Source organism: Macaca nemestrina, chromosome 1 (genome assembly GCF_043159975.1).
Source record: "Macaca nemestrina isolate mMacNem1 chromosome 1, mMacNem.hap1, whole genome shotgun sequence".
NCBI lineage: Eukaryota > Metazoa > Chordata > Mammalia > Primates > Cercopithecidae > Macaca > Macaca nemestrina.
In genome coordinates, this window is record NC_092125.1 from 28,294,941 (window position 1) to 28,318,511 (window position 23,571).

Here is a 23,571-nt window from a genome sequence, read left to right on the forward strand (position 1 = left end):
AAATAGGCTTCCATTTAAAACTTCAGACAACTATATTCAGGACAGTGTTTTCCAAATCTGAGTGCACATGATAATGATCTAAGGTGATTTCACCATACTTCGCAAAGCAATTTACAGATTCAATGCTATTTCTCTCAAATTACCAATGACCTTCTTCACAGAACTAGAAAAAAACTATTTCAAAATTTATGTGGAACTGAAAAAGAGCCCAAATAGCCAATCCTAAGCAAAAAGAACAAAGCAGGAGGCATCATGCTACATAACTTATACTACAGGGCTACAGTAGCTAAAACAGCATAGAACTGGTACAAAAACAGAAACATAGTCTCAATGCAGTGGCTCATGCCTATAATCGCAGCATTTTAGGAGGTCAAGGAAGGTGAGTTCAGGAGTTCAAGACCAGCCTGAACAATCTGGCAAGACTCTGTACTACAAAAAAAATAGCAGGGCATGGTGGCATGTGCCTGTGGTCCCAGCTACTTGGGAGACTGAGGTGCAGGGATCACTTGAGCCTGGCGGGGCAGAGGTGGCAGTAAACCCAGATCACGCCACTTCATTCCAGGCTGTGTGACAGAGGGAAACCCTGGCTCAAAATAAAATCAAAAGCAAGAACAAAAAAACCCAGACACATAGACCCATGGAAATGAATAGAGAGCCCAGACATAAGGCTGCACACCTACAACCATCTGATCTTCGACAAAGCCAACAAAAACAAACAATGGGAAAAGAACTCCCTGTTCAATAAGTGTTACTGGGATAACTGTTTAGCTACATGCAGAAGATTGAAACTGGATCCCTTCCTTACACCGTATACAAAAATCAACTCAAGATGGATTAAAGACCTTAATGTAAAATCTAAAACTATAAAAACCCTGGAAGACAACCTAGGAAATACCATTCTGGACATAGGAGTGGCAAAAATTTCATGACCAAGATGCCAAAAGCAATTGCAACAAAACTGAAAATTGATATATGGGCTCTAGTTAAACTAAAGAGCTTCTGCACAGCAAAAGAAACTATCAACAGAGTAAAAAGACAACAGAATGGGAGAAAACATTTGCAAACTATGCATCTGGTAAAGGTCTAATATCCACCATCTATAAGGAACTCAAATTTCCAAGAAAAACAAAATAATCCCATTAAAAAGTAGGCAAAAAAGGAGAAGAGGGGCCAAGATGGCCGAATAGGAACAGCTCTGGTCTGCAGCTCCCAGTGAGACCAACGCAGAAGGCAGATGATTTCTGCATTTCCAACTGAGGTACCAAGTTCATCTCATTGAGAATCGTTAGGCAATGGGTCTAACCCACAGAGGTTGAGAAGAAGCAGGGTGGGGCATCGCTTCACCCTGGAAGTGCAAGGAGCTGGGGGACAGCCCTCCTCCAGCCAAGAGAAGCATGGAGGGACTGTGCTACTCAGCTGGGTTACTATGCTTTTCTCATGGATTTTGCAGTCTGCAGATCACGAGATTCCCTCATAGGCCTACACCACCAGGACCCTGGGTTTAAAGCATAAAACTGGGCAGCTATTTGGGCAGACACTAAGCTAGCTGCAGGAGTTTTTTTCCATACCCCAGTGGAGCCTGGAACCCCAGCGAGACAGAACCATTCAATCCCCTGGAAAAGGGGCTGAAGCAAGGGAGCCAAGTGGTCTCACTCAGCAGGTCCCACTCCCACAGAGGCCAGCAAGGTAAGAACAACTGGCTTGAAATTCTCACTGTCAGCACAGTAGTCTGAAGTCGACCTGGGACAATCAAGTTTGGTGGGGGGAGGGGCGTCCACCATTACTGAGGCTTTAGTAGGCAGTTTGACAGTGCTAAGGAGGCTGGGAGGTCTGGACTGGGCGGAATTCACCACAGAACAGCAAACTGGCTGTGGCCAGACTGCTTCTCCAGATTCCTCCTCACTGGGCAGGGCATATCTGAAGGAAAGGTAACAGCACCAGTCAGGGGCTTACAGACAAAACCCCCATCTTCCTGGGACAGAGCACCTGGGGGAAGGGGGATTTAATCTTTCCTGCCTGCCAGCTCTGAAGAGAGCAGCTGATCCTGACAAGAGGGGTTCTCCCAGCACAGGGTAGCAGCTCTGCTAAGGGACAGATTGCGTCCTCAAGTGTGTCCCTGACCCCCATGCCTCCTGACTGGGAGAGACCCCCCAGCAGGGGTCGACAGACACCTCATACAGGAGAGCTCCAGCTGGGGCCAGTGCTCCTCTGGGATGAAGCTTCCAGAGGAAGGAGTGGGCAGCAATATTTGCTGTTCTGCAGCTTGCACTGGTGATACCCAGGTGAACAGGGTCTGGAGTAGACCTCCAGCAAACTGCAGCAGACCTGCAGAAAAGGAGCCTGACTGTTAGAAGAAAAACTAACAAACAGAAAGCAACAACATCAACATCAACATAAAGGACCCCCACAAAAAAACCCCATTCAAAAATCATCAGCCTCAAAGATCAAAGGTAGATAAACCCATGAAGATGAGGAAAAACCAGTGCAAAAATGCAGCAAATTCCAAAAACAGGAATGCGTATCGTCTTCTAAATGATCACAACTCCTCTCCAGCATGGGCATAAAACTAGACAGAGAATAAGATTGATGAATTGACAAAAGTAGGCTTCAGAAGGTGGGTAATAACAAACTTCTCCGAGCTAAAGGATCATGTTCTAACCTGATGCAAGGAAGCTAAGAACCTTGGTAAAAGGTACAGGAACTGCTAACTAGAATAACCAGTTTAAAGATGAACAAAAATGACCTGATGGAGCTGAAAAACATAGCATGAAAACTTTGTGAAGCTTACTCAAGTATCAATAGCAGAATTGATCAAGCAGAAGAAAGGATATCAGAGATTGAAGATCAACTTACTGAAATAAGGCAAGATTAGAGAAAAAAGAATGAAAAGGAATGAACAAAGCCTCCAAGAAATACGGGACTATGTAAAAAGACTGAAACTATGAATGATTGGTGTACCTGAAAATGATGGGGAGAATGTAACCAAGCTGGAAAACACACTTCAGGATATTATGTAGGAGAACTTCCCCAACCTAGCAAGACAGATCAACATTCAAATTCAGGACATACAGAGAACACCACTAAGATACTCCTCAAGAAGAGCAATGCCAAGACACCTAATCATCAGATACTCCAAGGTTGAAATGAAGGAAAAAATATTAAGGGCAGCCAGAGAGAAAGGTCAGGTTACCCACAAGGGGAAGCCTATCAGAATAACAGCAGATCTCTCTGCAGAAATGCTACAAGCCAGAAGAGAGTGGGGACCAATATTCAACATAATTAAAGAAAATAATCTTCAACCCAGAATTTTATATCCAGCCAAACTAAGCTTCAAAAGTGAAGGAGAAATAAAATCCTTCACAGACAAGCAAATGCTGAGGGATTTTGTCACCACCAGGCCTGCCTTGCAAGAGCTCCTGAAGGAAGCAGTAAATATGAAAAGGAAAAACCAGAACCAGCCACTCAAAAACACACAAAAATATAAAAACCAATGACACTATGAAAAAACTGCATCAACTAATGTGCAAAATAACCAGCTAGAATCATGATGAAGGATCAAATTCACACATAACATTAACCTTAAATGTAAAAGGGCTAAGTGACCCCAATTAAAAGACACAGACTGGAAAATTGGATAGAGTCAACACCGATTGGTGTGCTGTATTCAGGATACCCATCTCATGTGCAAAGACACATATAGGCTCAAAATAAAGGGATAGAGGAATATTTACCAAGCAAATGGAAAGCAAAAAAAAAAAAAAAAAAAATCAGAGATTGCAATCCTAGTCTCAGATAAAACAGACTCTAAACCAACAAAGATCAAAAAAGACAAAGAAGGGCATTATATAATGGTAAAGGGATCAATGCAACAAGAAGAGCTAACTATCCTAAATATATATGTGCTCCCAAATACAGGAGCACCCAGATTCATAAAACAAGTTCTTAGAGACCTACAAAGAGACTTAGACTCCCACACCATAATAATGGGGGCTTTGACACTCCACTATCAATATTAGCTCAACAAGACAGAAAATTAAAAAGGTTATTCAGGATTTGAACTCAGCTGTGGAATAAGTGGACCTAATAGACATCTACAGAACTCTCCACCTCAAATCAACAGAATATACATTATTTTCAGCACCATATTGCACTTATTGTAAAATTGACCACATAATTGGAAGTAAAACACTCTGCAGAAAATGCACAAGAATGGAAATCATAACAAACAGTCTCTCAGACAACAGTGCAATCAAATTAGAACTCAGGATTAAGAAACTCACTCAAAACCACACAACTACATGGAAACTGAACAACCTGGTCCTGAATGAGTACTGGGTAAATAATGAAATTAAGGCAAAAACAAAGAAGTTCTTTGAAACCTATGATAACAAGGAGGCAACATACCAGAATATCTGGGACACAGCTAAAGCAGTGTTAAGAGGTAAATTTATAGCACTAAATGCCTACATCAGAAAGCTGGAAAGATCTAAAATCAACACCATAACATCACAATTAAAAGAACCAGAGAAACAAGAGCAAACAAATTCAAAAGCTAGCAGAAGACAAGAAATAACTAAGATCAGAGAAGAAGGAAAGAGATAGAGACATGAAAAACCCTTTCAAAAAATCAATTAATCCAGGAGCTGGTTTTTTGAAAAGATTAACAAAATAGAAAGACTGCTAGCTAGACTAATAAAGAAGAAAAAAGAGAAGAATCAAATAGACACAATAAAAAATGATAAAGGGGATATCGCCACTGATCTCATAGTAATACAAACTACCATCAGAGAATACTATAAACACCTCTACACAAATACACTAGAAAATCTAGGAGAAATGGATAAATTCCTGGACACATCCACCCTCCCATGACAAAACCAGGAAGAAGTCGAATGCCTGAATACATCAATTATATAATACATTGAAATTGAGGCAGTAATTAATAGCCTACCAACCAAAAGAAGCCCAAGACCAGATGGATTCACAGCCAAATTCTACCAGAGGTGCACAGAGAAGCTGGTACCATTCCTTCTGAAAATATTCCAAACAGTAGAAAAAGAGGACTCCTCCCTAACTCATTTTATGAGGCCAGCATCATCCTGATACTAAAACATGGCAGAGACACAACAAAAAAAGAAAATTTCAGGCCAATATCCCTGATGAACATTGATGCAAAAGTCCACAATAAAATACTGGCAAATCAAACCCAGCAGCACATCAAAAACTTATCCACCATGATCAAGTCAGCTTCATCCCTGGGATGCAAGACAGATTCAACCTACAGGAATCAATAAGCAGAATCCATCAGATAAACAGAACCCATGACAAAAACCACACAATTATCTCAATAGATACAGAAAAGGCCTTGGATACAATTCAAAATCCCTTCATGCTAAAAATTCTCAATAAACTAGGTATTGATGGAACATATCTCAAAATAATACAAGCTATTTATGACAAACCATAGCCAATATCATATTAAATGGGCAAAAGCTGGAAGCATTCCCCTTCAAAACTGGCACAAAGCAAGGATGCCCTCTCTCACCACTCCTATTCAACATAGTATTGGAAGTTCTGGCCAGGGCAATCAGGCAAGAGAAAGAAATAAAGGGTATTCAGATAGCAAGACAGGAAGTCAAATTGTCTCTGTTTGCAGATGACATGATTGTATATTTAGAAAACCTCATTGTCTCAACCCAAAAACTCCTTAAGCTGATAAGCAGCTTCAGCAAAATCTCAGGACACAAAACCAATGTGCAAAAATCACAAGCATTCTTATACACCAATAACAAAAAAACAGAGAGCCAATTCATGAGTGAACTGCCATTCATAATTGCTACAAAGAAAATAAAACACCTAGGAATACAACTTACAAGAGATGTGAAAGACCTCTTCAAGGAGCACTACAAAACACTGCTCAAGGAAATAAGAAAGGACACAAACAAATGGAAAAACATTCCATGCTTATGGATAGGAAGAATCAATATTGTGAAAATGGCCATACTGCCCAAAGTAATTTATAGACTCAATGCTATTCCCATCAAGCTACCGTTGACTTTCTTCACAGAATTAGAAAAAACTGCTTTAAATTTCATATGCAGCCAAAGAAAAGCCAATGTAGTCAAGACAATCCTAAGCAAAAGAACAAAGATGGAGGAGTGAGACTACCTGACTTCAAACTATACTACAAGATTACAGTAACCAAAACAGCATGGTACTGATACTAAAACAAATATGTAGACCAATGCAACAGAACAGAGACCTCAGAAATAACAGCACACATCTACAACCATCTGATCTTTGACAAACCTGACAAAAACAAGCAATAGGGAAAGTATTCCCTATTTAATAAATGGTGCTGAGAAAACTGGCTAGCCATACACAAAAAACAGAAACTGGATCCCTTCCTTATGCCTTATACAAAAATTAACTCAAGATGGATTAAAGTCTTAAATGTAAAACTCCAAACCATGAAAACTCTAAAAGAACACCTAGGCAATACCATTCAGGACATAGGCATGGGCAAAGACTTCATGACTAAAACACCAAAAGCAATGGCAACGAAATCCAAAATTAACAAGTGGAATCTAATCAAACTAAAGAGCTTCTGCACAGCAAAAGAAACTATCATCAGCGCGATCAGGCAACCTACAAAATGGGAGAAAATTTTTGCAATCTACCCATCTGACAAAAGTCTAACATCCAGAATCTACAAGGAACTTCAAGAAATTTACAAGAAAAAAATAAACAGCCCCATCAAAAACTAGGCCAAGAATATGAACAGACATTTCTCAAAAGAAGACATTTATGTGGCCGACAAACATGAAAAAAAAAAAAGCTCATCATCACTGGTCATTAGAGAAATGCAAGTCAAAATTGCAATGAGGTACCATCTCACACCAGTTAGAATGGCAGTTATTTAAAAGTCAGGAAACACATGCTGGAGAGGATGTGGTGAAATAGGAACACTTTTACACTGTTCATGGGAGTGTAAATTATTTCAACCATTGTGGAAGACAGTGTGGCAATTCCTCAAGAATCTAGAACCAGAAATACCATTAGACCCAGCAATCCCATTACTAGGTATATACCCAAAGGATTATAAATCATTCTACTGTAAAGACACGTGTGCACATATGTTTATTGCAGCACTATTTATAGTAGCAAAGACTTGGGGAACCAATCTAAATGCCCATCAATGATAGACTGGATAAAGAATATGTGACACATATATACCATGGAATACTCTGCAGCCATAAAAAAGAATAAGTTCATGTCCTTTGCAGGGACATGGATGAAGCTGGAAGCCATTATTCTCAGCAAACTCACACAGGAAGAGAGAACCAAACACCACATGTTCTCACTTGTAAGTGGGAGTTGAACAATGAGAATACATGGACACAGGGAGGGGAACATCGCACACTGGGGCCTGTTGGGGGGCGGGAGACAAGAGGAGGGAGAGCATTAAGACAAATACCTAATGCATGTGGGGCTTAAAACCAAGATGACGGTTTAATGGGTGCAGCAAACCACCACGGCACATGTATACCTATGCAACACACCTGCACATTCTGCCCATATGTCCCAAAACTTAAAATAAGATTTTTTAAAAGTGGGCAAAAGACATGAAAAGACACTTTTTAAAAGAAGACTTATATGCAGCCAGCAAGCATATGAAAAAAAGCTCAATATTACTGATTATTAGAGAAATGCACATCAAAACCACAATGAGATACCATCTCACACCAGTCAGAATGGCTATTAAAAAGTCAAGGCCGGGCGCAATGGCTCATACCTGTAATCCAAGCACTTTGGGAGGCCAAGGCAAGTGGATCATGAGGTCAAGAGATCAAGACCATCCTGGCCAACATGGTAAAATGCCCTACTAAAAATGCAAAAATTAGCTGGGCCTGGTGGCGCACGCATGTAGTCCCAGCTACTCAGGAGGGTGAGGCAGAATAATCACTTGAAAACGCGAGATGCGGAGGTTGCAGTGAGCCAAGATCACACCACTGCACTCCAGCCTGGTGACAGAATGAGGCTCTGTCCAAAAAAAAAAAAAAAAAAAAAAAAAAAAAAAAAAAAAAACCAAGTCCAAAATAACACATGCTGGCAAGGTTTTGGAGAAAAACCTTGGAGAAAAGGGAATCTTTATACACTGTTGGTTTATACACTGTTGGTAGGAGTGTAAATTAATTCAACCATTGTGGAAGGCACTGTGGCAATTTCTCAAAGACCTAAAAACAGAACCACCATTCAATCCAGCAATCCCATTACTGGGCATATACCCAAAGGAATATAAATCATTCTGCTATAAAGACACATGCACGTCTATGTTCACTGCAGCACTATTCACAATAGCAAAGACATGGAGTTAACCTGAATGTCCATCAGTGGTGGACTGGACAAAGAAAACGTACTGCATATACACCATGAAATACTACACAGCCATAAAAAATGAATGAGATCACGTCTTTTGCAGCAACACAAATAGAGCTGGAGAGCATTAGTCTAACTAAACTTACACAGTCACAGAAAACCACATACCATGTGTTCTCACTTGTAAGTGGGAGCTAAACATTGAGTGTATATGATCACAAAGAAGAGAACAGACACCAGAACCTACTTGAGGATGGAGGGTGAGAGGAGGGTAAGGATTGAAAAAGTACCTATCAAGTATTATGCCTCTTTCCTGCATGATGGAATAATCTGTACATCACACCCTCATGACATAAGTTTACCTATATAACAAACCTGCACATGTACCCCTGAACCTAAATTATAAGTTTAAAAAAAAACCCACAAATTCTTTTTGGAAGTATTATATTAATAATAATGATGATAATAATAATAATCCAGGTGATTCTGATGCTCAGGCAAATTTGAGAATCACCCATCTAGAAGACTATATACTAGGGAAGAATATCTCCTGAGATTCACAGGAAAAATTATCTTGCCTTCAAGTGAGATTATAATCCATTTTTTTCTGGGTTGGTTTGGATATTAAGGACACAGAATCTACTACATCTTTTAAACATAGAAGGTTCTTCTTTATAGCTATTTTGAATCCTTTATGTCACAGTTTAAGATTTTTCTTCTGTTTCATCCTGAAGGAAAGTGAAAAACAGTTTGGATATTTCGTATCAAAATATAAAGTCTGTATGCTGTTAAATCTCCTTTGATTATTTTTCTAGGTTAGAAAGTCCCTTTCCCTTTCATCTTTCTTCATGTCTGATTTTGCAGCTCTTTACATCATCCTTATAGGTCCAAACCCCTCTTCATGTACTTACAAAATTGAACCCATTTTTCAAACCCTGAAAAAGGTCTGAACAATACTTTTAAAAACTTTTCTAGTAAAATTTCAGGGTTAAGAGTCATGAACAGAAATAGTTATATGTCTTGAAACTGAACAATTCCATTCCATTTATCCAGGATGATCAAGGGGTAACTAAGGCACTTGGAACCAGATCCCTGCTCTGTGAGATACTTGTAATAGGACACAGCAGTAGTTCTCAAACTTTAGCACGCATCAGAATTGCCTGGGAGGACTTGTTATATATGGATTGCTGGGACTGATCAACCTTCAGAATTCCTAATTCAGCATATCTGACTGGAGCCTGAGAATTTATATTTCTAATCTGTTTCTAGGTGATGCTGCTGCTGGTCCAGAGACCACACATAAGAACCACTGGACTAGGGAGATTTGTACATCATAGACACATTGGTTTCCCTTGACACAGAATGGATCTCAGAAGTCAAGTGTAATTTTGCAGATTTGGACACTGGGGTTTAAGGAAGCCAAGTGACATTGCTTGAGGCCATGAAGCAGAACTAAAAGCTCTCTGCTCCCATCTCAGAGCTTGCTGATTCTACATTACTCTGCTGAGCCAGTCCCTGTGCCCATGACTCCCATCATCCCAATAATGTTTGAGGTCTATTAATGTTTCCAAAAGTTAAAGATAGGTCTTTGACTTATCAAAAAATGATATTAACCATTCTGCATAAAAATCTTTCTAAACTGTATTATATTCTTCTGGACCTCACATAGAGTATGTAGGACATACTTGAACCCATTTTTTTTTTTTTCAGTGAGTGGTCACTACTATGGTGGGAAGAGTAGGTTTGGTAGGGGAAGGGCAGATACCAAGAGCTCATTCTGGACATATTAAGTTTGAGATGTATATTAGGTGTCTAAGTTAAAATACAAGTAGGAGCTAGAAAATATTGATCTGGAGCTCAGGGGAAAAGTCTAGACTAGAGATATTAATTTGTAAGTCATTAGGACATAAATACATTTTAAAGACCTTTGTTGTACTACATTATCTAAACTCTGAGAAGAGGTAGAGAGGAGAAGAAATACAAGGACCAAGTCCTTAGGGTACTCCAACACTTAAAGACTGGAAAAATGAGGAATTAACAAAGACCAAGAAGGTAAAGCCAGAGAAACCAATATAACCAAACCAATATGAGAGCAGGTTGGATTTATAGTACAGCTGCAGATAGTATATAAATACAAAATTGCCAGACATTGGGGCTTCAATTCAGATTACATCTATTTTCTCAGTGAAATAGGAAGCAAGTCAATGAACAAGAATGTAAATCTGAAATAAGCCTAATCAGTATGGCTGTGTGTTTTTCTCCAGCCGTATTCAGTTGTATGGGGGCAGGCAGGGACTAGACAGTTATGTTCAACTTTCTAAGTTAAATCTAGGAAAATATAGGAAAGTAGTTGATAGACAAGGGCATTAAGGATGTTTGCCAGAGAATTATTAAAATTTAATGATGTAACTAAAGTTGGTTTAAGAGTGAAGTAAAGACAGAAGAGATTAGGGGGAATGAAAAGGTGGTAGAATCAATGATTCTCCCCTCTGAGCCTCAGTTTTCTCATTTGCAAAATGAAGTTTCCTAAAACTACTTCTTCCTCTAGACCATAAGCCTCCTAAAGGTTAGGGCCATGTTTTATATATTTTGGCACATCTATTGCCTAATGTAGTATTTGGATTATAAAAGATGTTCAATACTTTAAAAAAGTCACTAAGTGAGTGAGACTCTTAGAAAAAAAGGTAAGCTTTTTAATAAACAGCAAAACTACATGCAAATGAAGTAAACAGTAAACAATGTCAAGCAACAAATGGTACTCCAAGCTCTATTTTTAGAGAGGGAATACAATTGATTCTGTGAGGCATTTAATATAAGGTAAAAGAATGAGGTCATGTGGGAAAAGGCTAGAGTGCTACGTGAAGGTACATATGGAGCCAGCACACTCCTCAGTATATTTCCCATTTCTCCAAATATCATGTGTGGTAAACTGAACCATGACCCCTCAAGAGGCCTTCATCCTAATCTCTGGTGCCTGTGAATATTACCTTATATGGCAAAAGAGACTTTGCAGGTGTGATTAAATTAAATATCTTGAGATAAAGATGTTATGCTGGATTATCCAAGTGGGCCCAATGTTATTATAGGGATTCTTTCAAGAGGGAGGCAGGAGATGAGGGAGACCAAAAGTGATGCGGTAACAGATGAAGAAGGATAGAGAGAAAGGGATTTGAAGATACTGTGCAGCTGGCTTTGAAGATATAGGAACATGGCCATGAACCCAAGGATGTAAATGGCCTCTAGAAGGTGGAAGAGACCAAGAAATGAATTCTCCCCTAGAGCCTCCAGAAAGAACCAATCCTGCTGGCACCTTGACTTTAACTAAATTAAAATTTATTTCAAACTTCTGGCCTCCAGAACGATAAGATAATAAATCTTCATTGTCTTTGTGGTGATTTGTTACAATGAGAATAGGAAACTAACATGCATGTTTTCATGCAGAATTTAAAAGAGAATTAATGAAAATTTAATTAAAAATAAAGATCAATATATGTGACTCTCTTGCCAGTGTACTACAAATGCCAGCTGGTTTTAGCAAATGCAGTTATTTGACTGAGGATAATTTTGAGGTGGAAGACACTTTGGGAGTGGAATAAAAATTATTCTTCATATTTTAGGGTAGAGGAAACATGATTAGGTAGTTGATAAAACTCTCCAGGGCCACTCAAATATAAAGTTTCTTGCCTTTTTTCACTACTTCCTCATGGGATCAGGTGATTTTCTCCTACAGTGCACTTTGGGACAACAACCCTTTTCCTTTATCCTTCCCACATTCTCTTATTCTCTAACAGGCCATCTCAAAACTGTTTAGGTGGCAAGGACATTAATGACCATTTTGTTATACAAATTACACCTTTGTAAGTAGATAGCATTTCATAACTTAGCATATTAATCATGTTCTCCCAGCCCCCTCTAATTCAGTTCTACTCTGCTGGACTGTGCCATTTTTAATCCTATTGCTCTGTACTGAACACTAGACAAATCCTTGGGTTGGTGGAAGATGAATGAAAGGAAACATGATGAACCAACTGAAGCAGAAAAAGTGATCAAAGAAAAGAGCACCCCAGGCCTAAAAAATCACAGTCCTCTCTATAGACCTAATTGAAAGTATGTGATTCAAAATTGCTGTTGTTCAAAATGACCAAGCTAGTCTCAGGAGCTTTGCTAATGACTTTGCCATCTGGGAAGGCAGAGAACTTAAAAGATAATTATTTTGGGGGTGAGGGGCTAGCAGAAGATTACAAGAATATTAAATGTAAACGAAAAGCTTTGGCCATAGCAAACACTGAAAAACTGTCCACAGGAATAGCTTACCTAAAATCCAATTAAAACAGTAAGGCCCCTTATTTAATTGCCCTTAAATAGGAAGTCCAACCCCTAAAATGTATGCCTAAGGGTGACAGAACTCTTCACTGAAACTTCTCCTGTAAGGAACCGTAAGTCACTCTGTGGATCCCAGAACAAGGAGATCACCTAATATATGAGCTCCCCTCTAGAACTCACTTATACTGGGAAATGGATTAGGATGGTGATGTAGCTTTGAAATCCCCTGCTTACTGTGAGAAACACTTAAGCTGGTTAGGATACAGTCAGGACTACTTACCACCCACAAGGAGACAACCAGAGAAAGTTAAATAAATGCTTTCCAATACATTAAGGACCCACAAGCCTCAATAGAAAGTAAAAAAGACAACATGTAGAATTTTTGCTATCCGTTCCTTGAAATGATAAAGTGATAGTTACCTCTTTTATAATAATTTAGATTCAGGTCAACTCCATAGTATCAAGTCATGAATATTCTGTAACTCTGTAGAAACTACAGAAACTGAAGGAATGGTGGCATGAATTTTTTTGGTGGGGAGCGGTGTTTCTTAATTCTTCCTAGCACCTCTGTAACAAATTTTCCTTCTCTATTCAATCTGTTTCAGGGGTAAAGGTGATAAGTAAGAATCATTTGCATCATTGCTCTAGTAAACCTGTGTTTAAGGAATGATGTCAAATCTGGTGTGTATGCTAGAGTAGGACAAATATTTGGAATCATTATAAGTTGTTCAAACCCTCTCAGCATCTGCTATATTGCTTTTAAATATAATGTGTCACAAGACTTGCACTTCCTACCTGGGCAGAATAATAAGGACAATATTTACTGTTTTCTATGGAAAAACAATATAACCAGTCAAAATATATGAAACAATAATTTTTAAGATACTGAATATTAAGGAACAGAGAAAAATGGTCCCGCAAAAACAGAAAATGAATAAGGTAAGCCCTACAATTACCTCAGATTTCTGCCTTGTGAGAGTTGCCAGTCCATAGCACATGAAGAGAGAATCCAGGTAGAGTTCAGGGGACTCCCTGAGTTGAAGAGACAAAACTAAAAGTCCAGGGAGACCAACGTAGCTACAGTTCACAAGACAGAGAACCAGAAAGTACATAGCTGCACAAAGGAAGAAGTCCAAGGACTAGCAAAGTGTCCCCTTTGAGTATTCATTAGAGTACTGATCAATGCATGCATGTAAAGAAACCAACCAAGCGAGGGAAATAACTACCTGAAAAGTTTAATGATAATAGTATGTGGCAATTACACAGGACTTGGAAGAGTATCTGCCCTTATCACCATAGGAAAATGTCAAAATTTACAATGAATTAAAAAGAGTACATGAGAGGGTCTTGCCTCTGTGGTATGCAATAATTAGTAATAGATCAAATAATACTCTGGTCCCATGTAACAAATCTTAAAAGTCATATACAAAAAAATAAACTGTTTCTAAGTAACCTAACTGCATCCCAAAAGAAAGCTCAAATATACTTAGAGGAATACAAAAAATATCCAGTACCCAGAAAAGTAAAATTCACAATGTTTGGCACTCAATCAAAAATTATCAGGAATGCAAAGAAGCAGGAAAATTCAATCCATGATGAGGAGAGAAAACAGTATATTGAAATTGACACAGAACTGACACACATGTTTGAATTAGCAGACAAGGATATAAAAACATTTACTGTAACTGCATTCCATATGTTCAGAGAATTCTGTAAAAACATAAAAGAAATTTTTAAAAACCTAATCAAACTTCTAGTGGTGAAAACAAAAATGTCTGCTAATAAATACACTGGATGAAATTAGAAGCAGATAGGACCTTACAGAAAGAACTATAAGTGAATTTGAATATGCATCAGTGAGCTATGGAGCAACTTCAATCATCCTTTATAAATGTATCTGAAAGAGAGAAAAAGAAATGCAAAAGAGATACTTGAAGAAATAATGGTCATTTAAAAAACTGATGAAAAATGTAAACCCAGATATCCAAGAAGCTCAATTAATTCCAAGTACAAAAAATATGAGGAAAAAAACTATACCTACCAAGGCAAATCATAATCTTTGTGAAGATTTTTAACTACTAATTCAGTGTTTTTATATCTTATAATAAAGTCTAGAACTATTTAAATTGTTTGTTTCTTCTGGAGGGAGTTTTAGTAATTTGTGTTTATCAAAAAAATTGGTTCATTTTATTTAAGTTGTTGATCTGTTGGATTCTACCAAACATGAAAAGAAGAAGTGTTGTGGGAAGTCAGGGACCCCAAACGGAGGCACCAGCTGGAGCCGTGGCAGAGGGACATAAATTGTGAATATTTCATTTTAATATGGACATGTATCAGTTCCCAAAATTAATACTTTTATAATTTCTTACACCTGTCTTTACTGCAGTCTCTGAACATAAATTGTGAAGATTTCATGGACATTTATCAGTTCCCAAATAATACTTATAATTTCTTATGCCTGTCTTATTTTAATCTCTTAATCCTGTTATCTTCATAAGCTGAGGATGTACATCACCTCAGGACCACTATAATTGTGTTAACTATAAAAATTGATTGTAAAACATGTGTGTTTGAACAATATGAAATGAGTGCACCTTAAAAAAGAACAGAATAGCAGCAATTTTCAGGGAACAAGGGAAGACAACCATAGGGTCTGACTGCCTGCAGGGTCAGGCAGAATAGAGCCATATTTTTCTTCTTGAAGAGAGCCTATAAACAGATGTGCAAGTAGGGAAGATATTGCTAAACTCTTTCCCAGCAAGGAATACTAATAATTAATACCCTGGGGAAGGAATGCATTCCTGGGGGGAGGTCTATAAACGGCCACTCTGGGAATGTCTGTCTTATGCAGTTGAGATAAGGACTGAAGGCCGGGCGCGGTGGCTCAAGCCTGTAATCCCAGCACTTTGGGAGGCCGAGACGGGCGGATCACGAGGTCAGGAGATCGAGACCATCCTGGTTAACACGGTGAAACCCCGTCTCTACTAAAAAATACAAAAAACTAGCTGGCCGAGGTGGTGGACGCCTGTAGTCCCAGCTACTCGGGAGGTGGAGGCAGGAGAATGGCGTGAACCCGGGAGGCGGAGCTTGCAGTGAGCTGAGATCCGGCCACTGCACTCCAGCCTGGGTGACAGCGCGAGACTCCATCTCAAAAAAAAAAAAAAAAAAAAAAGAGATAAGGACTGAAATATGTCTTGGTCTCCTGCAGTACCCTCAGACTTATTAGGGTGGGGAAAAAACCCCACCCTGGTGAATTTGAGGTCAGACCGGTTCTCTGCCCTCAAACCCTGTTTTCTGTTGTTTAAGATGTTTATCAAGACAATATGTGCACAGCTGAACATAGGCACTTATCAGGAGTTTTTGATTTCACTCTTTGCTTTGTGATCTTTGCTTTGTTCTTTGCCTTGTGATCTTTATTGTCCTCAGAAGCATGTGATCTTTGTTCTCCTTTTTGCCCTTTGAAGGATGTGATCTTTGTGACCTACTGCCTGTTCATACACCCCCTCCCCTTTTGAAGTCCTTAATAAAAACCTGCTGGTTTTGCAGATCAGGTGGGCATCATGGACCTACCAATATGTGATGTCACTTCCGGTGGCCCAGCTGTAAAATTCCTCTCTTTGTGCTCTTTCTCCTTATTTCTCAGACCAGCTGACACTTAGGGAAAATTAAAAGGACCTACATTGAAATATTGGGGGCAGGTTCCCCCAAAAGAGAAGTAATACCAATTCTGTACAAACTCTTTTAGAAAAATTAAAGAGAAAAGAATATTTCCCAATTTATTATTTGGTTTTAGGATTATTAGGATTCCAATCCAGAAAAAAAGACATAAAGAAAGATAATGATAAATCTAATATTTATAAACAAAGATGCAAAAATTCTAAATAATACTTTATTCAAGCAAATGCAACAACACAAAACAAAAAAATATATACCATGAGCAAGTGGGGTTTGCTCCATGAATGCAAGATTGGTTTAACATAAAAAATCAATTTGTGTGGTTAGTTCACCATATTAAACTATAAAAACTAAACCATATATCACCTGAATAGATTCAGGAAAAGCACATGTCAATATCCACATCCATTAATAATGAAAACTCTCAATAAACTAGGAACAGAAGGAAACTTTCTTTACTTGAAAAAGGGAATCTATGAAAGATACATTGCTAACATCATCCTTAATGGTGAAAACTTAGATGTCTTCCCCTTAAGTAACAGAAGATAATAAAAATGCCCACTCTACCACTTCTCTGTATAATTTTTTTTTTTTTTTTTTTTTTTGAGACGGAGTCTCGCTTTGTCAACCGGGCTGGAGTGCAGTGGCCGGATCTCAGCTCACTGCAAGCTCCACCTCCTGGGTTTACGCCATTCTCCTGCCTCAGCCTCCCGAGTAGCTGGGACTACAGGTGCCCGCCATCTCGCCCGGCTAGTTTTTTGTATTTTTTAGTAGAGACGGGGTTTCACCGTGTTAGCCAGGATGGTCTCGATCTCCTGACCTCGTGATCCACCCGTCTCGGCCTCCCAAAGTGCTGGGATTACAGGCTTGAGCCACCGCGCCCGGCCCACTTCTCTCTATCATTATACTGGAGGCTCTACCTAGTCAGTGAAACCTGGTAAGAACAATAAATGAAAGTTATCTAGATGGAAAGGAAAAAATAAAACTGTATTTGTTCACAGATAATATGGCAATCTATGAAGAGAGTCATATGGAATTTATGAAAATGCTACTAGAACTAATAAGTGAGTTTAGCAAGATTATAGTATACAAGATTAATAAACAAAAATAAATGGTATTTCTATATACTAGAAACAAGAAATAAATTGAAATAAAAATATCATTTACAATAGCATCAGAAAATATGAACTACTGGAGGATAAAGCTGACAAAAGATTTACAAAATTTATACACTAAAAGCTATAAAATATTGCTGAAATTAAAGAAGACCCAAGGAAATGGAGAGAGAGATTGTATTTGTGAGTAGAGAAAATCAACATAGTTAAGACATCACATCTCCCCAAATTGATCTATAGATTCAATAGATTCAAACTCCCAGCAGGTCTTTTTAAAACAATAGAGAAGCTGAGTATAAAATTCATATGAAATTGCAAAGAACATAAAATAAACAAAACATCTTTGGAATAGAATAAAGTTTTAAAGTCAGGACTTATTTACAGCTACATAAATCATGACATTGTGGTATTTGCATAAAGATATAAAAATAAATCAATGAAAAATAATAGAGTTCAAAAATAGATACACACATATATAGACAACTGATTTTCTACAAAGATTTCCAAGGCAATTCTGCAGAGAAGGGATACTGTTCAACAACTGGTTCAGGAGCAGTTGAATATTCAAATGCAAAGTATGACTATTATCATAGTTTTTAATCATATGTATAAACTAAAAAATGATCGCAGAACTAAATGTAAATCCTAAAACTATAGAACTTTCTGAAGAAAAAAATAGGTGAAAATCTTTGTGACCTTAGATTATGCTAAGATTTCTTAGATAGGAAACCAAAAGCATGATCTGTAAAACAGGCCCCCAAAAGTGATAGATTCATGAGAATTAAATATTACTGCTCTTTGAAAGACGCTGTTAAGAACATGAAAAGACAAGCCACAGAATGAGAGAAAATATTTGCAAATAATACATCTAAAAAAGAATTTGTATCCAAAATCTATACAGAACATGTAAAAGTTAGTAATAAGAAAACAAACAACCTAATTTTAAAAATGAGAAAAGATTTGAACACACACTTCATCAAAGATATCTGTGTGGCAAAATAAGAACACAAAAAGATGCTCAGTATCATTAGTCATTAAGGAAATCCAAATTAAAACCACATCACTGGACACCTGTTAGAATGTGTAACATTAAATAGACTGACCACACCCAATATTGGTGAGGAAGTGGAGGAACTGGAATAGCTGATGGAAATGCAAAATGATGCAATCATTTTAGAAAACAGTCTGGCAGTTCCTTAAAAAGTTAAATATACACCAACCACGTTATTTCTACTCTTTCATAGAAATGAAAGCATATATGCATACAGAGACTTGTACACAAATATTCATAGCAGGTTTATTTGTAATAACCAAAAACCAGGAAACAATTCAAACATCCATCAACAGGAGAATGGACAAGCAATGTATGTTATAGCCATACAATGGGCTACTACTCAGAAATAAAAAGAAATGAACTCTTGATAAATGCAAAAATAAGGATGTATTTCAAAATAATTATAATGAATGAAAGAAGCCAACAATAAGAGAACATGTACTGTATAATTATATTTATATGAAACTCAAGAAAATCCAAACTAATCTATAGTAAGAGTAAAAGATCAGTGGTTGCAAGGGGAAAAGGAAGAGGGAGGAGGGACTGCATGGGCGAGAGAACACTTGTGGGTGACTGACATACTGCACTCTCTTGATTATGTTGGTGGTTTCAAACATATATACATTTATCAAAGTCTATTAAATTGTGTATTTTAAATACTTGAAGTTTATTTGTGTCGATTAAACTTCAATAAAGCTTCAAAAAGATCCATTTTTCTCAATTGTTTACCTGCCTTTTTCAGTGCTGAAAATTGAACCTTAATTAAATATTTGCTTTCTGTCCCCTATTTCTCCCAGAAACTTACCTTTTGCTTAAAATTCTAAAAAAAAGAATGACTCCAGCTGACAAAGATCTTGGGGATGTTACCAGTGCCACTTAACTGTTGATTAAGAGTATTTCCAACTCTTAGTTTTATGTTTCACTAACTTTTCATATCAAGCTAAGCAAAGAACTATAAGTTGATTATTACAGAAATTATCATAGATATATATCTTCCTGGGGCATAAAAGCCACCAAATTACACTAATTTTTCATGGAAGACAAAAACTTTCTGTATATTATTTCCATTCACCCATTATTCATTAATTCAAACAAGGGATAATTATTGAATGCCTACTACATGCTAGGCACTATGATATTGTTGAGTGCCTACTACATACTAGATAGGTACTATGCTCAGTATTTAGTCCTTAAACTCTTGCGTGTAGGTATTTATTATTACCAATTTATAGATTAGCAAAGTGAGAATCATAGAGGTTAAACACATGCCAAATTTTATACTACCTAGGACACAGGAAATCTTGGAATAGTGATTTTTTTAACAAAAAATATATAATTAAAAAATCTCTTCCTCCTAGTCATCCACAGGTCTTTATCTGGTTCTCTGGTTTCGTAGAGATGAGTATTTGTCAATTACATATTCACACACACACACACACACACACACACACACACACTCAGAGTTTTTTAAGGCATTTGAAATATTTTTAGTTTTGTTACTTTATTCCCATTCACCAGGACTGTTTTCATTCATTTGAGACTCTGTAGTTTTAAGGTTGTGTCCAGCTTCCAACCTTCCCCTGTGAAGTGAAGGTCCCAAAAACATAAAGGAGCTTGGTTAGCAAGTGTCAATAATGTACTTAAAAGGAATTGGGATATAAAAGGAAATTGAAAGCTGTTATTCTTCCTGTAATAGAAGAATTGATTGAAATATTGAATTTTCATTAGAACCTTTCTTGGTAAGATGGGTTACTGCCAAAGGGTCTAAACAACTAGTGGTTTAGTGTATGGTAAATAACACTATACACTAACATAACAGCTGAACAGCATGAGGTGCAGGTATTTTTCAAAGTGAAATAAGATTGGAAGCAAAGGGGTCAAGCACCTTGCAGTAAGGTGAGATATCAGTTTTGCCTCATGGGCTGTTCAAAGGGACACAGCAGCTGTGAAGAAGAGGAAGCTGGACTGAAGCCACATAATATATGCCCTAATTTCATTCATGGAACAGACTGAGCACAGAGCAGATGGCCCCTTACTTTGATGAATGATCAGAAAGGAAGTCCATGGATGCCATAGAAAACAGGAATATACAAAATGTTTTTAGGGGACCATGTGTCAAGAATTCTAGATGAGACGAGATGGTTAATTCCTTCTTCTCACCCTTAGATCAAAATTCATCAAGACATTGCAATTGGAATGAGTGGTCAGTAAAGAGACAAATAAACAATGTTAATGGTATGGAGTGAATGTCCCATTCTTCATCAGCTTTCCTTCCTTGGCACCTAAACCTACATTCTCTCTTTTTAGAGCCTTTGTCCCTACAATTTCTACTCTCGCAAAGCCTGTCCCTGCTGCTTCTACACAATCTGAGCTTACCTGTCCTTCAGGACTCTGCTCAAATTCCATATTTCTTTAGTTTTCTTAGCCCGTAACGATTGTCCCTTCTTTATTCCCAATTTACTCATAGTTTCTATCAACCATTGTTTTTTAACTAATAATAAATGCAGTAAGTGATGTTATTTTTGTATATTCCTAGCAATCAGTAACTTGAAGTCTGAGCTATCTTTACTAAACACAATAAAGTTATCCTGCCTCACACAGTAGTTAGAATACAGCAGATGTGTGACTGTCTTCTTTGTGCCAATTAAGGACATAGTATAGATATCTTGTCATATTTGAGACTTTTTTTAAAAAAAAACAGGAAATCCTTAACCCCAGAGAACACACTGAAGTTTGAGAAGCACAGCTCTCAGAGAAAAGCTTTATGGTATGCCCCAGCTATTTGGAAATTACCACAAAATTGATGCCAGGTATTTAATATCCAGTTACCAAAGGCATACAGAAGGAGGCCATTTGGATTCAATGGTGGAAATAAATACAGCAGTACCCCCTTATCCACTGTGGCCCTTTTCACAGTTTCAGTACCCATGGTCAACTGAGGTCTGAACATAGTGAAGGGAAAATTCCAGAAATAAACAATTCATAAGGTTTAAATCATATGTCATTCTGTGTAACATGATGAAATCTCACATTGTTCCATTTTGTCCCACTCAGGATGTGAATCATCCTTTTGCTCAGCATATCCACACCTACCCACCCGTTAGTCACTTAGTAACCATCTCGGTCAGCAGATGGAAAAAACAGTATCTACAATTAGCCCTGCATATCTACAGGTTCTGCATCCGTGGATTTAACCAACAGCAGATTGAAAATACATTTTTAAATAAAGCAATAAAAAATACAGTATGACAACTATTTATATAGCATTTACATTGTATCAGGTATTACAAGTAATCTAGAGAGGATTTAAAGTACATGGGAGGAGGAGCATAGGCTATATGCAAACACTACACCATTTTACATAAGAAACTTGAGCATCTGTGGATTTTGTTATCCACAGGGGTCCTGAAACCAATACCCTGCAGATACTGAGGGATGATCGTACAGGGTTTGGTACCATCCCTGGCTTCAGACACCCATTGGAGTTCTTGGAATATCCTCCACAGAGTAGAAGGGACTACTGTATCTCCAAACTAGAAGCAACTGACTTTTTGGCTTTCCTATTATTCTTGATAATGTTCTTTTATTCATTAGGACTGTCTTCAGTTGCTAGCAACAGAAATAAACTCTAACTGGCTTGTGGAAAATGAAAATTCTTTCATTCACAAAGCTCTGGAGCATACATGAGCAATGCACACAACTGAAATGAGAGATACAAGCATCAGAGCCTCAGGACCTTTAGCCAGAGACTCAAAGCCACAAGATTTCTTCTGTCTCTGTCTGACAATTGTCTCCATTTGGCTTCACTCTGCAAGCAAATTCTCTCCACACTTCTGCTAGCAGCCCCATGTTCCTATCCTCCTGTCTTGGAAATCTCAAAGAATACATTTAGTTCCAGGGAAGGATTACGAGTGATTTTTCTTGGGTCACGTACCCATCCTACATCCATTCACTGTAACTAATGAAATGGAATACTATAGGTAGACCTGAGCTACCCACCTTTCCACCCTTTAGCCAGGGAACAATATTTGTAACAGGAAAGGAGGAACAGACAGTTTATTATTCCAAGAAAAATAATAATTTTCATGGTTCACTGTGAGTGTGGCATGCATTGTTGGATGATAGGTAAGAGAGTTCAAATTGAGAGGGATTTGTGAAATTGTTGAAATGAAGGAAGCACTTTTACTTATACAAGCCTTTATCAAAATGTTCTCCTTTGAGCCAGGCTGGGGACATTGCACTGCTGTCTTCCTGGATGTCACCTCCATGTGGAGGACAATAAAATTTCCCAAGTTTCTGTGAGCGATGTGAGTATCTAAGTTATCCTGAAACTCCTAGAATCCAAACCTGTTAAGGAACAAGGTGAAGTAATTTTGTTAGTGATGCCTGACGACAGCTTATCAGGATGATCCCAGAAAGAAATGTGTGTTACTACCTTGAAGGTGCTGTAAGTCCTACAGAACTGACACACAGGTCACATGAAGAGCACTAAGGAAACAAGTATCATGGGGCACCATTCCCTTTGATTTGACACACTGATTTCATATCTACTGAAGAAAGTATAAAGGTAAATCCAGGGAACAGTCTTATTTTTCTTTGTTCTCATTTCCTGTAAAACTTGTTGCCACCATCGCATTAAAAGATGGCAGAAATTCTAGAGAAAGTATAAATTTCTTCACAAAATACTAAGATACTTCTGTTTTTCAAATTTCTTTTTGCAAAGATAAAAATCATTCCAACTGATTGAATATCATTGCTGAGAACATTAACACATCTGTAGGTACATCACCGTAATTTGTATCTGAAAAATGGGCATTTGATTATGTTTGTTTATAAGTATATACAAGAAAAAACAACTAGGAAATTCTGTCTTGCATTTCATTGGAGACCAACTCTCTGCTTTGAAGAAGCACCTTAACTATACTATAGAGCCCCTGTATTGTCTGTTACTCTGCTTCTCGGTTTCCTGGATAGAATCTGTAGCTCACGCTAAACTATTACATTTTTAACTGTGCTATAAGCATC

General features: G+C 37.8%; 2 long non-coding RNA genes across 4 annotated transcripts in view; one reads left to right on the forward strand and one right to left on the reverse strand.

Moving 5' to 3' along the window:
* The window catches only part of LOC105484394 (uncharacterized), a 78,983-nt gene extending 68,829 nt beyond the window's left edge, over nt 1-10,154 (forward strand). For both annotated transcript variants that reach the window (XR_011611028.1, XR_988899.2), the window contains exon 4: nt 9,649-10,154. This is a non-coding gene — a long non-coding RNA (uncharacterized lncRNA). The remainder of the gene's footprint in view (nt 1-9,648) is intronic.
* The window catches only part of LOC105484393 (uncharacterized), a 122,856-nt gene that overhangs the window by 18,493 nt on the left and 80,792 nt on the right, over nt 1-23,571 (reverse strand). The window lies entirely within an intron of this gene.